General features: G+C 40.6%; 1 long non-coding RNA gene across 2 annotated transcripts; it reads left to right on the plus strand.

Annotated features, from left to right (window-relative positions):
- Positions 1-340: 340 nt before the first annotated feature.
- On the plus strand, positions 341-5,803 carry LOC128410685 (uncharacterized). Of its 2 annotated transcripts, none has more exons than XR_008329576.1 (3): positions 341-435; positions 646-760; positions 5,495-5,803. It is a non-coding gene; the product is annotated as an uncharacterized LOC128410685 (long non-coding RNA). The 2 variants fall into 2 exon arrangements; XR_008329577.1 differs by lacking the exon at positions 5,495-5,803 and adding an exon at positions 5,386-5,464.
- Positions 5,804-13,988: the final 8,185 nt, after the last annotated feature.

The following is a 13,988-nucleotide window of genomic DNA, read 5'->3' on the forward strand; positions in this document are numbered from 1 at the left end:
AAAAACAAGTAAATAAGTACAACGAAACAGCAAAGCAATAACACCCCCCCTTCCCACAGACACATTTAAAAGGCTCTCATTGGGGCTTAATGTGGGGGTTGAGGGGGGAACCAAAGCTCTTGTCTGTAGTTCTGGATTCCAGGGGAAGGGGCTGACTGGGAAATTCCACAATCTTCTTCTGACTCTCTGGTTTCTTTAAAAAAAAATACAACATGTCTCTAATCTTATAGCAATACAAAAGAAAACATATAGGCTATCCAATCTGTTCAACTACCTGAATTTCAAACTGCACATGATGTAGTAGAACCATGTGACTAGCTCTCTTGCCAAATTTTTATTTTGCTTGAAGCAGCCACTGGGGGAAGGAGTGTACCTTTTGCCCACCTCAGCCATCAGGGTTTCTGGCTGTAGACTTGCTCTCCTGACACATCAAAGGTGAAAGATTACTTCTGAATAATTGCTAATACAGAAATTGCCCCAAGGTGTTAAATTCAGCATGGTGTTGTTGTTTTTTCAGGGCACATTAAAACTTGCCTTGTTTAACATGTGGCTTTTACATGGTGACACAATATGTTTCCTATCCTTGTGATTTAAATGATCCTAAAGCTAAAATAAACTTAAGGCCTATTATATCTGTTTCTTTAGCCATGGACAGCTATTCTTCTACATGATCTGACGATTATGTTCCTTGCCCAGTTTTCTGCTCTTTTTACCATCGAACAGCCTGGAGCTCCATGAATCATAAGCAACAGCAATTCAGGTAAGGTCATTCACAACCAATTATTTCAGGGAATCTGTTTGACCTATATTTATGTACAACAGACACAAAGAGTCATGCACAATTTAAGTGTCTCTAACAAATTATCCCTACCCTTTATCCATGCTTGTATAAAAAGCTATCTTTGTCCATATTTGCAGTGCAGGAGGTGAGACACACAACTTTTATATAACGCTGACACAATCTTTTCTTTTATTGATTTCGCAATAATACTTAAGAATGGGAGTTTGAGAGGAAGTGAGATCCATGGAAGGTTCTCTTTTGCAGGATATAATGTGGTCCTGTTTGTGGGTTGCCTGATTTGATTGCCATGCATGCAGTCTCTTTACTCCCTGTGCAAGCATTTTTGTGCATTTTTAAACATTTGGAAGCCATTTCAAGAGCACTTCCAGGAAGCAGGATATAAGCTGGTGGGGCAGGGGAAGAGTGTGGGGAATCAATGTGGTATGTAAGTTTTCTGGAACTGCAGATAATTGTGGCATCTTGGCAAAGGCATAGCACCAGCACCTGGCATGGTGAGACAGAGGTTTGCCATATTTTGAAGAGCCAAAAAGAGGGCACATTTGCCAACTTAAACTTTTAACTATGGATCGCTATGATGACTCTACCTATGAAAAAGAGGACGTGTCCTGGAAAAAGAGGACATATGGCAACCCTAGCGAGGCTGGGGACCCACCTCACCCGATGCCAGCCTCCTCTTTAAATAAATAAATAAACAAGTCTTGCTTTTGTAATGTCCCAGCACTATAAAAACAAGCGCTAGACCAGGCAGGTGCAGCCACCACTATCTTTTCCCCAATGGTTCGGCGCCAAGCAAAGACGTTTTCGTTCTCGGGCATTTTAGGAAGCACAAGTGATTGGATGTGTTTACCCAACGTTTTCAATATGTTTCTGTATTTTTATTACCGCGTTTGTTGTAAATCATTGTCATGCTTTTTTGCTGCAGGAAGTGAGTCATAAATTAAATAAACCTAACCCAACTTAGGAGCATGAGAAACTGCCTTGTATGGAGTCAGTCCAAGACCACTGCTCCATTGAGCTCAGTATTGCCCACACTTAACTGGCAACAGCTGTTCAGGGTTTCAGAGAAGGGACATTCCCAGACCTACCAGGAGATGCTGAAGATTGGACCTGGGACTTTCTGCACCCAAAGCAGATGGTCCGACACTGACTACAGCCCTTTAGAGTTGTTGCCAGACAGTGTGGACAATAGATGGACCAAATGGTTCCTAAAGGAATAGATACATAGATCCTACCTAATATAACCTTTTGGTTCCCTCCTCCATGCACTGATTGGGGACAATGCCTACAGGAATTGGGTTTAAGAAAGAGGATGTTAGTGGTGCTGGCTGCAATTGCCTTGCCCTGTAGTGATTCTCTTTTTCTGGGCCAAGGTAGTGCAGCTGGAGCTGTGCTGCTGCCTGCCTCCTTTGCTGCCTGCCACTGCCCAGTGTCATTCGTACTCTGGTAAGCTTGGCGGGGAGAAGTACTGGAAGGAACATTGCTCAGGGCCTTGTCAACCTGGTGCCAGCCCTGTCCCAGCAAAGGACATGGAACAAAACCCTAATGAATGCAATTGTCGCATTTGATCTACAAGAAGGATTCATAGTTCCTGCATAGAAGTCATTTCTGTGTGGATTTTTTTTATTATTAAATCTTGCAAAGTGCTTTTGAGACTGCAGCTGAAATGCAGCTTGAGCACAAGTTTAAGAGCCATTTCACACATTACACAGAGACAGGTCTGGGAACGATGTCAAGTGTACACTCAGAGAGAAGAAGCCAGTGATGACTGATATATATGTGTTTCCAAATTTTTGCTTGGCGCATTCACATCCTGCGGTTTTAAAGCATACATAAACCCTTTTAGGTGTATCCCTAAAAATGTAATGTGTAAAGTGGCCATAACATTGTATCCACTGGGCCACACTAGTTCTTGACTTGTTAATGCAAGAGTTTGTTGTTTATTACGCTTGGCCTGAAATCAAGTGATTTCGTGGTTAAGAGGAATCTTTCCGTACCAGTACCAGACTGCCAAATTCCCAGTTCACTGCCATAACTTGTTTCAGGATGGCAATAACCTCTTGCAAGCTGGGCACACACAAAAGACAGGAGTTTGTTCACAATTTTAAATAAATAAATAAATAAATAAATAAATAAATGTCATTTGCAAGCATGATGGACAAGCCCTCAAAGCACACCATCAGGCACAGAAGGCTGCTTTCCTTTAAGAACTCTCACTCTGTACTGTGCCCCTATTGTTCACTTAACTCAGAACCAATGTATGTATGTTTAGCTATCAAGTATTGGGAAATATTCTAAAGCAGCAGTAGTTGCACATTGTCATGTTGCAGATCAGGGGTTGTGGTTTGTTTTGCTTTTTTTGAGTGAATCACCACATTGTCTTACTTATTGCTGCTATGTGGGAAGCCACTTTAAAGTGGAACCTGGTTGTACAATCCAATGCAGCTGTAGAAGTGTCTCCAGGCCAAAAGGGGGTGGGTAAAGCATTGCTAAGGCGCGAATAGGCACTTTCTATTTGTTCTTCTGTCAATCAATATACTACTATTTAGACTACCCATTTACCTGGGAGTCAGCAAACTCGGAGGGACTTACCTTTGAGTGAACATACATCGAGTTGTGCTCCCGGGTTTCCTTGGACATCCTCTTCACAATGCTGTTTCCCTAACATGCTGGCAGCTAGTCAGTTCTGGCATTAAGTACTATGGCTTTGCATACATCAGCCTTTGCTGCAACTCTACAGAGACATAAATAACTTCAAAGAAACAGGCTGTTGTACTAGCAGCCAAATTGTTAAGCATTGTCAATGCTTGCTTTTTCATCATGCTGATTTACGCTGCGAGATGTGAATTTCCTTATTTAAATTTTCTCTTTAGGTGTCATATTGGGTTAATTGTAAAACAATTGGATATGTACGGAACTGTAACACTTGGAACATCCATTGATTTCTGGAATGATATATGTACATAGCAACTATTGTGGGGTTGTGTTTCTCGGGATGAGTAAATCCCTGGCTTTGAGTAAAAATTTAAGGTGCCCATAGGTGAGCTTTAATGTACATGTCAGTTTGGATTGGTAGTGTAATTCTTTATAGACCTGGAACATGATTGGTTGTTAAAGGCTCTCCTTGTACCTGAGTTGTTTTAGAAAAAGCATAGCTTTATATTGAGCTAACGTCATGCTGTTAAGAATCAGTACCAATGTAAACATTGAGAATGATGGCTTTATGTTGGCCGTTATGTCACACAGTATTTCACGGTGGTTGAAATCCCTTCATTTTTATCCAGGTTGCTTTAGTTTTGTCAGCCTACCAGCTAAGAATGAAAGATGTGCAGTTCTCAAAACAAAATGAAACTACTATTTCAAATACAGAAGTGATAACATATTTCTCTCTCCCCCACTGTGTGTGCACATGCGCATGTGTGCAAGAAAAAAACCACCCAGTAATACCACTTAATAATTCCTGTTAATGCAATGTAGAAAGTATATGCTATTTCACTTAGCTACTATGTTATTTGAATGTGTGCCAGAATATATCAGGCGAAGCAAATAAATTACAGAGGCAGGGATGAAAGAGTAAAAATATGGAGTTAAAGGTATAGAAGTAGACATGGTGGACATGTAATATGATCAGAAGATAGGGAACACAATATAACTTTTAAGTATCCATCTTTATTTCTGGTATTGTTTCTTTTTAGCCAAAAATCTTATTTGTAAATTCATTTTAAAACATCCTGAACCTGCATCTTTCTTTCTTTCTTTCTTTCTTTCTTTCTTTCTTTCTTTCTTTCTTTCTTTCCCTTCCTTCCTTCCTTCCTTTTTCTTTTCTTTTTTTTTTGCAAAGTGGTATAGCATCACTTGCAAAATTTGAAATGCCCCAAGTGAAGTTCATGCTCATCTTCCATATCCTAATTGACCATGAATATTTACAAAAGCTTCTAATGCCAATCCAAGAAATGATTGATACACAATTAAGGCTGCCATTCTGTTTAGGAAGCCACCTTATGCTAAATCAGACCCATGGTCCATCTAGCTCAGCATTGTCTACCCCAGGAGTAGCTATTGCGGTACCCTTCAGATATTGCACTCTAAATGGGCCTTAATAGTAGCTATTCATGCCAGATGTATGAACTGAGGCCGTTACAGTTGATTAATTTTTTAAGTCAATCAACTTAAAAATGCAAAAATCTCTCTTTGAAATCAATGGGACTTGAATGTGTATAATTTTAGCTAGCTTGTGCACGGCATTTATGTGTCAAAAGGGCCATCTCTCTCTCTCTCTCTCTCTCTCTCTCTCTCTCTCTCCTGTATCACACTTGTATAGCACTAGGCCCCAGAGACAAGTAAGTACTGTTTTCAATAAAGCTCTCCCAGAATCAGAATCTTTAAAATGCTTTTGCACACAATACAGCAATATTGTGCTTCCTGTAGACTTTAGCACTTTTGAGATTTTTAGCATTTTGGTACTAAGTGTTAAATCAAGCATATCCATAATTAAATAGTACATTGAAAAATACATTTAGCTAGCAGAACATTATTTCAAAGTATTGTAACTATTTGCATAAGTGCAAATCTTTTTATTTCTATAGTGTGAAGAATAATAGGAGCTTTGTGATCCAAAGTCTTCACTTTGATCTCAACAGCCAAACTTAATGCAAGGGAACAAAGGTTAAAAAAATGTTTTTACTTTTCTTGCAGAACATTTTTAGATAGATAGCTTAGTTCTCACTGAGGTGGCAAACCTTATGGATCTGGGCTACAGCACTTCTCAGTTCACATGTGGGCTCACATTATTGACAACATGAGTGGAGCAATCCAAGAGGACAGATGGAGGTAGAGCCAAAAGCAGATGAACCATTTCTCATATTCCGGTTTTTTGTTTTTGAAACAGTTTCCCTTACATTAAAGGAAACAAGCTCTGTCACCTCCAAGGCTGGTGTAGTTTGTCCCCCCACCTATCCCATTCCAAGAGTGTGTCAGCCAAATGGGAAGTTGGTAGCTATTAAGGTCCACAACCCATACATTCCCTAGGAATGTTTCCTCCCTGACCTCTCCAACGCTGGAGGAGAGCTGATCTTTCCACAACCTCATGGAGGAGGGATCTCCTATTCTGAGGATGAGCTTCTCTTTCTCCCCTCAAAGTGGGAAATTTGGCAGTTCTGTGGTCCCATTGGTGCCCTCCCCGAGACCGCAGGCCTGCAACCTTAATCTGTAGGCCCTCACTTGCTCTCTAAAATGAAGAATTAAAGGAGTTTTGTCATCCAAAATCTTCACTTTGACTTTACTACTTCAGTGAGCACTGGCGGAGGAAGAGGAGTGCGGGAGGAGCGCACTGCCCCCGGCAGCGCAATCCCAGTGGGGTGCCAATGCGGCTGCCCCCCGCCTGTGCTGGGTGCCCTGCCCCCAGGATGCGCGGCAGCCTTGCCCCCGCCTGCTCTCTGCCCCCCCCCCCGGTGCCAGAGCATGAAGCTCCGTCACTGTCAGTGAGAACTAGATCTTAGTGTAACAAAGTTTTCATCTTGACTTACTTTCATGCTTGCCCAATTAACAGAGTAACAGCAGCTTTGAGTGGCCTAAGTTTTCCAATGTGTTGTATTTCAGCAACACCATTGCTTTGCTGAATGTACTGCAAATCCCAAGAAACCTGGCAAAATCAAGTTGAAGCAGTTCCCATGTTTTGGGGGTTTTTTTAAAGTGTGAGATACATCTTCCACATTCCCAGCATCTTTTAAGTTGAACAATCAACACTTACTCCTTAGATTACCACATGTCTCATTGGCCTCTGCTGTATTATTGTAGCAACATTGGTGTTGTATTTTCACATGATAAACTCTTTTCCCACAGTTTCTCCAGTGTAATAAGGGTGAAACAGGCATTTCATTAACATAAGACAGTCACCTCCCCATTCCCCACTTGATATAAACAGTACACACAGTGGTGGGTTTTTTTCTTTCTTTCTCCCTGGTAATAATAATTTTACACATTTTTATAACGCCTTTCATCCCAAAGGATCCCAAATCATTTTGCAAGCTATTTGCAAGAATCGCTTTATCCACTAGTGAAATGAGACCAACTCTGCGGGACAACAGACAATCTGTTTAGCAGCAGCACAACAGTGATACACAGAAAGTGAAGATTGCTCTGTCCATTTGGAGAGCAGAAGAGAAGATTTCAGACTAAGTGACAGAATGCCATTATTCAGACTTGGGAAATTTCAACCCAGTCTTCTAAAGACTGTAGCAACAACAATGCCACCGGGAATCCAAATGACGACATATCAGTGCATTTAATGCCCCTCTTTCTGTTCATGTGCGAATTCCAGTAATGGCTTATTGCAATTTCTTTAAATCATAGAATCATAGAATTGTAACGTTGAAAGGGACCCCCATGTGAGCCCGATTAAAAAAAAATGTTGATGTTAAATAATAATCTTACAATTATTCACATAACATCAAATCTGCTTTACTGTTCATCAGCAGGGATCTGATCAACAGAGAATATCCCATAAGTTGATAGAGATGCATTAGTAACACCATTAGGGGGAGCTGAGCTGTTTATTGTAGTACATTCACTTTCTTCCCCAAAATGCCATTTCATATATTATAAATACAGTAATCTAAAACATATATGCTAGAACTATGATGAGTAGGACTCTCTTCCAAGTAAACATGTTTAAGCTCAGGTTCCACATTTAATGCAAATATTATAGCCACAATTTATGGTTTATAATCACACCAACTGGGTGTAATGCAGAACACACATGTCACACAAATCCTCCCCATAGGATTTATGGACCAGGATCAAAGAATGACATGCAGGTGAAGCAGAGAACTATGTGGACAGACAGATCTTTGTTATTTTTAGGCTGACGTTTTCCATTGCTAAAGAGACAAGCTGATCTGTTTTGAAAATGGCTTATCTCTTTTGCATCATTTCCTTATATATGGAAAACTGTATAATAGTGAACTAGTTTCTCTTATGATACTCAGTAGTATTCTGGGCAGAAATAAAAGCTTTTGTAATAACTAGTTTACTGGAATTAACTGCACAGGAACAGTTCCTGTATTTCAGATGTGTGGGGGTTTGTTTATTCTTTATATTTTTACAAAAACTTTATATTTAAAAATATGCAGTTCTGCATTGGCTGATATCTACCACCTTTGGGCCAATACACAGCTTGATGAAGCATATTAACACAGTGAACATTCCCTTCTCTTGCTTCTTATGAATGGATACTCAATAAGTAAAGTTTTGTAGGAAAAGATAATTTTACTATGTAAAATATTTCTGCTTAATGGTAATGGGAACTTTGTTTCTAGGGTTACTCAGTGAAATGTGAAATACAGTGGTACCTCGGTTTATGAACTTAATCCGTTCCGGAAGTCCGTTCTTAAACCAAAACCGTTCTTAAACTGAGATGCGCTTTCCCTAATGAGGCCTCCCACCGCCGGTGCCCTTCCACCATTCAGATTCCGTTCTTAGACCGAGGTAAAGTTCCCAAACCAAGACACTATTTCTGGTTTTGCGGAGTTTGTAAACCAAATTGTTCTTAAACTGGACTGTTCTTAAACCAAGGTACCACTGTAGTAAGATGAGAGTGTCTTCAATTCAGAATGTCTTTAGTCACCACAACCACTGTGTCTCTGCCATACAAGTGGGATGCAGCAAAGAGCTTGCAGACATGGCTTAAGCCAGACTTCCTCCCCTCCACCACCACCATTTCACAAATTAAGTAAAACATGGTGATGCCTTCTATTAAAAGAACTTTGTATGCAAACCAGTTTTGTACCATTTCTACTGATAAATGTTTTAGCAGTGCAAGAAGAGGGCAGGATGGTACCAACAGTGTCGCCGATCATAGAACCAAAAAATCACAGAACTGTAGAACTGGAAGAGACCCTGAGGATCATCTAGTCCAACCCCCTGTAATACAGGAAATACAGGTACACACACAAAAATATACACACAGCTTGTGTTTTCTATGTGGTGGGATAAATCATTTCTAAGTACTGAGTAGGAACTTTCTGTTTGCTCTTCATTACATTTGTCAATAAAGATACTACAGTTCAGACTACCCACTTACCTGGGAGTAAGCTTCAGCAAACTCTGTGGGACTTACCTTTGAGTAGAATGAGGATTAAGGCATCGGGTTCAAGGCTTTGCAGAAAATGTGGCTTAAGTAACTCCTGCAAGGAATACTGGTTTGCATCCAATAGAACTTCTCCTTCCCTTCGACCTCCTCATCTGTTTGGGTTCTGCTGGTTCTTCTAACCCTCTGGGGCAGATTTGTGGGGTGCAGGGGGAGAAGAGGGAGACAAAGTTCTATTGCGCAGATGTCCTTGTGCAACTTAATTGGACACAACCCACCACAACAGTCCACCATAACTGCTAACTAACAGGGGTGCCAACTTGAATTAAAAAATCAATCACAAAATATGGCGCAAACACAGCATTTGGATGGCAGTGCCCATTAACTTTGGGGTCCCCCTCAAATATTTTATGGGGAGGGGGCAAAGGAACCTTGGGCCCTAGGGGTTGGCTCCTGTGCTAGCTAACCATAGTTTCCATTCTAACCAGCATTAGAAATAGGTTTGTAAACCTGTAAGAGCAACCAAGCTAGCATTAATCACAAAGAGCATCATTGCAGATGTACTGCTAGCTAAAGAGACAATGGAAGAGAGAGGGAGAATCTATATTTATAAAAGAAGGAGGGAATGGGACTGTGTGACTCCATACACCACCAGCAATCTACCAACTATGGTTAAGAGAACAGCAGCAGTTACATCTGTTTAGGGCACCTCTGTATGTGAGGACCACAGTCATAGTTAAATATTGCCACATTGCACTTTTCAGAAAGTAAAAGAGTTTTATAAGCTTTGCACCCAAATTTTGTTGATAGCACCATTCATTGCTAGGGTAAGAGTACTAATTTTCACTGCAGTTGCTCCCCTCCTTGAACTGTTTTTACCAGGGTGTATATTGCATCCAATAGCTGCCAATTTTACAATGACAAGAGACAATTATATCAGCATCTCCCTCCCTACTTGACTCCTAAAGAGAATTTTTAAAGCAGTTTATCAGTCCACAGTTATGACCATTCTGTAGCTCATAGGATGTATTGTATTTAAATATTAATGCTTGTGTAGTTATTAGAATATTTGAGGATCTGTACAGAGGCCTTGTAAAGTTAAACACAGACGTCATTTTTGGAATACAGAGAATAACTTTTTTGGGGGGGAGGGAAGTGTTTTCAGTCTATGCTTGCAGATAAGATTCCACATCATACTGTTAGTGACATGTAAACATTTTTTATTTATGAATTGCACGTTTCTTCAAAGGTACTCAGGTATGATCACCTCATTTTACCCTCACATCTACTCTGTGATGTAGGTCGGGCTGGCAGAGTATGGCTGACTCAAGTTCTTCCATGGAGATTCATGGCCAAATGACAATTTCAACTTGGGTCTCTCCAATGTTATTCCAGCACTTTAACAGAGGCAACATGGTAGCCTCCAGATGTTGCTCATCTACACCTCCCCTTATCCCAGACAATTGATCATGCTGGCTGTGGTTAATGGAGGTTGTAGTTGAACAGCATAGCAGGGAGACCCCATTGGCTATTCCTGCTGCAACCCCGTCTCACCTGGGTCTTGTCTCTCTGTGGTACAAGTATGTATTGGGTAGTATCCAACTAAACACTTCTGTTAATCAAGATATTTTAGCTGCACAATGGAACCATAACAGATTTAGGGAGTACATGGGGATAGGAGAGGGCAGGGAAGTTTCATTGCAAACTAAAAGACCTTGACTAGTAGAAGTGTTCAGTTGGATACTGCCTGTTTTTATTAGCTGCACTAAGAAGTAAAAAATGGGAAAGCTGCCATAATAGAAGTAAATATAATATTTCTCTTAATCCATAGACCCTCAGGACAAATCTGCAAGCTTTGCTTGCTTCTGGGGCAAATTTAAGCATAAAAGCCCCCAAAGCTGCATTGTCAACAAACTACCAACTGGTGAGTTTGATGCCAATACCAGGAAAGGACCTAGAACAGATAGTTAAACAGTTTCTGTGAGCACTTAGAAAAGGAAGCTGTGATTACTAAGACCTAGCATGGATTTCTCAAAAACAAAATCATGCCAGACAAATCTAATTTCTTCTTTTGATAGTTACAAGCTGGGTGGATCAGGCTTTTGACAAAATGCCCCATGATATTCTTGCTGGTAAAAGGTGGACTGGACAAGATAACTGTTAGGTGGGTTTGTAGCTGGTTGACTGACCAAAAGAGAGCTCACTAATTGCTCTTCTCATCCTGGGGAAAAAGAAACAAATGGGGTGCCACAGGGCTTTTTCCTGGGCCTATTGTTGTTCAATATCTTTATAAACGACTTAGATAAAGGTATTGAGGGGATGCTCATCACATTTGCAGATGACACCAAACTGGGATAGGCAGTGAATGCCAAAGAAGACAGAATCGGAATTCAAGGTTCTACACAAAGGCAGGAAGAACAAGCTGCACAAATATAAGATAGGTGACACTGGGTTTGCTAGTAGTACGTGTGCAAAGGATTTAGGGGTATTAGTGAACCACAAGCTTAACATGATTCAACAGTGTGATGCTATTTTAGGCCACATAAGCAGAAGTATAGAAGGAAAGTAATAGTACCACTCTACTCTGACTTGGTTAGACCACACCTGGAGTCCTGTGTCCAGTTCTGGGCACTGCAATTTAAGAAGAAAGTTGACAAGCTGGAACATGTGCAGAGGAGGGCAACCAAGATGATAAAGGGTCTGGAAACCAAGCCTGATGAGGAACGTTTGAGGGAGTTGGGTATGTTTAGCCTGGATAAGAAGAGACTGAGAAGAGATATGATAACTATCTTCAGATATCTAAAGGGCTGTCACATGGAAGATGGAGCAAGCTTGTTTTCTTCTGCTCCAGAGGGTAGGAACAAAACCAAGGGCTTCAAGTTACAAGAAGGAAGATTCTGACTAAAGAACAGGAATAACTTGCTGATTGTAAGAGCTGCTTGACAGTGGAATTTACTCCCTTGGAAGGCTGTGGACTCCTTCACTGGAGGTTTTTAAGCAGAGTTCGGATGGCCATCTGTCTTGAATGCTTTAGTTGGGATTCCTGCATTGCAGGGGACTGGAGTAGATGACCCTCAGAGTACCTTCCAACTCTACAATTCTGTGATTCTAAGATACAATATTGTTGGCTCTAACATAATTGTAAACTGTGCAATCCATGCATAGCCAACAATTTCCCTCATCAACCAAGTGGACAGGCAGAGAATCAGGGTGTGCTCTGTATAACATTGAGTGGTCAGCAGTTCTTAAGAAAAGTGACTGGAAAATTAGTCCTGGAGAAATGCCCTGAAGATCATGACCAATTTTAATGTGGTTTTTACAAACACACATTTTAAGACAATGGTAGATAAATGTTTCTGTTCATTAATTTATTTTAATTTATTAAGAGTGGAAGACATACACAACTGGAGAAATGTGTTACAGAACTACTACTGCACTTATTTCAGGGCAATTTTGCCTGATAAGATTAGAAGAGTGATTAATCAATGCTATGAAATTTTGGCTTGGATTACTGAATGTGTTGGCTTTATTATCCCTTGAAGCAAGTTCCAGCTTTCAGTTTGATTTGCACATTTGTGTTATGTCACCATTCATTTTTAATTACACCCTGACTTCTGAGAATGAGGTCCATATTTAGAGCTAAGGCCCAATATACAGGCTGGGAGCAAGGCACTAAGACCCGGGGTGGGGGGGTGTTTACAAATCCCTGGAGAGTGAAAAAGAGGGTTAGTCTGCATATTCTGGATAGCTCCTTCATGTGTTCAGTAATCAAACAGGACTCCAGTGACAGGAGAGTTTGGGGTGTGCAGTTAGGTCATTTTAGACTCTGAGCTAAATGGTCTTGCAGAGGGTGCTGTTTTAGATGGCAATGTGTATTCAAAATAGCCAGCCCTATTGCAGTTGGAGGTCTTCTTGCTGATTCTGTTCATTGGGGCCTAAAGTCCTGCCCTGACAGCACCACTGATCCTAACACAAATCCTGGAATGTTCTAGAAGACGTAGCAAAGAGGGGTACCAAGCAGGAACTTCATGTAAAAACCGCCCCCCTTCCGAAGGTAGAATGCTTGAAAATCACTGCCATTATACTATTTCATTGCTCTTCTTCAGGTCTCTCTTTAAAATTTACCTACTCAGTAACCTTCACAAGTATCTTACAAAATGTGCAAATGGCCTCTTTTCTGTTTACTGCTGTAATCTGTGTTTAATACTTAATAACACCTTATAATAACCATAAACTCCCAGTCTGTTTGCATAGCCCATGCATTGTCTTTCAGTGAACTTTGAGAGTGCAAGTTTGTTGAAGGAAAAACATTTGTTTATTAGGTATCAGGCTATGATGTTATTATGTATCTGCTGAAGGTGTCTGAAATAATAAGGGTTCCGATCACAGATTGGGGCCCTGGGTGCTTCTAATATATATATAAAATAAAATAAAAAATGTATATTTGTCCTGGCTTTTTAGAAGAACAAAATGACTCGCAGAAATGTGCACAAAGGACCTGTAGAAAACTTGTTTACTGCTTTCGCACGAAAATAAGCAAGCTCTGCACTTTCTCAACTTGTTATGCTCACAATTCATACAATCACACACCACATTTTGATGCTTTGTTAACTGGAAGGTTAGAATTTCATAGACAGAAATAATAGGACCAGCAAATGCCGCTTCACAGCTTCCTTCATTACTGCCATAAAGTCTTTGGTCCCTGGGGGAGGACTTGTACACCATTACACCTCATCCCATAGTTGCTATGCTAATGGTTACAGATGCATCTAGAATGCTAGCTACATACCTCCCTTCCAAACAGCGCAGAGGGCTTATGCTCTATACACAGTGACAGTATTGCATAATTTTTATATCAAGTATATTTTACTAGACTCCCCTAAATTACTGGGTTCAGTAGGTGTTAGAAGTAAAATAAGGCTCAGAGTGTTTAGGTGTGTATTTAAGTTGTGTATTTGATGCTTCTAATCCTCCGGAATCAGCATGTGTCAATAGCTAATTAAGCCAAACTGGTGCTTCCTGTGATGTGTCAAAAGCTAATTAAGCCAGGACTAGCCTTCTCTGTGAGGTGAAAGCCTGGGGGGAATGACCCGTTCAGACAAC

The sequence above is a fragment of the Podarcis raffonei genome, chromosome 3, assembly GCF_027172205.1.
Source record: "Podarcis raffonei isolate rPodRaf1 chromosome 3, rPodRaf1.pri, whole genome shotgun sequence".
Classification (NCBI taxonomy): domain Eukaryota; kingdom Metazoa; phylum Chordata; class Lepidosauria; order Squamata; family Lacertidae; genus Podarcis; species Podarcis raffonei.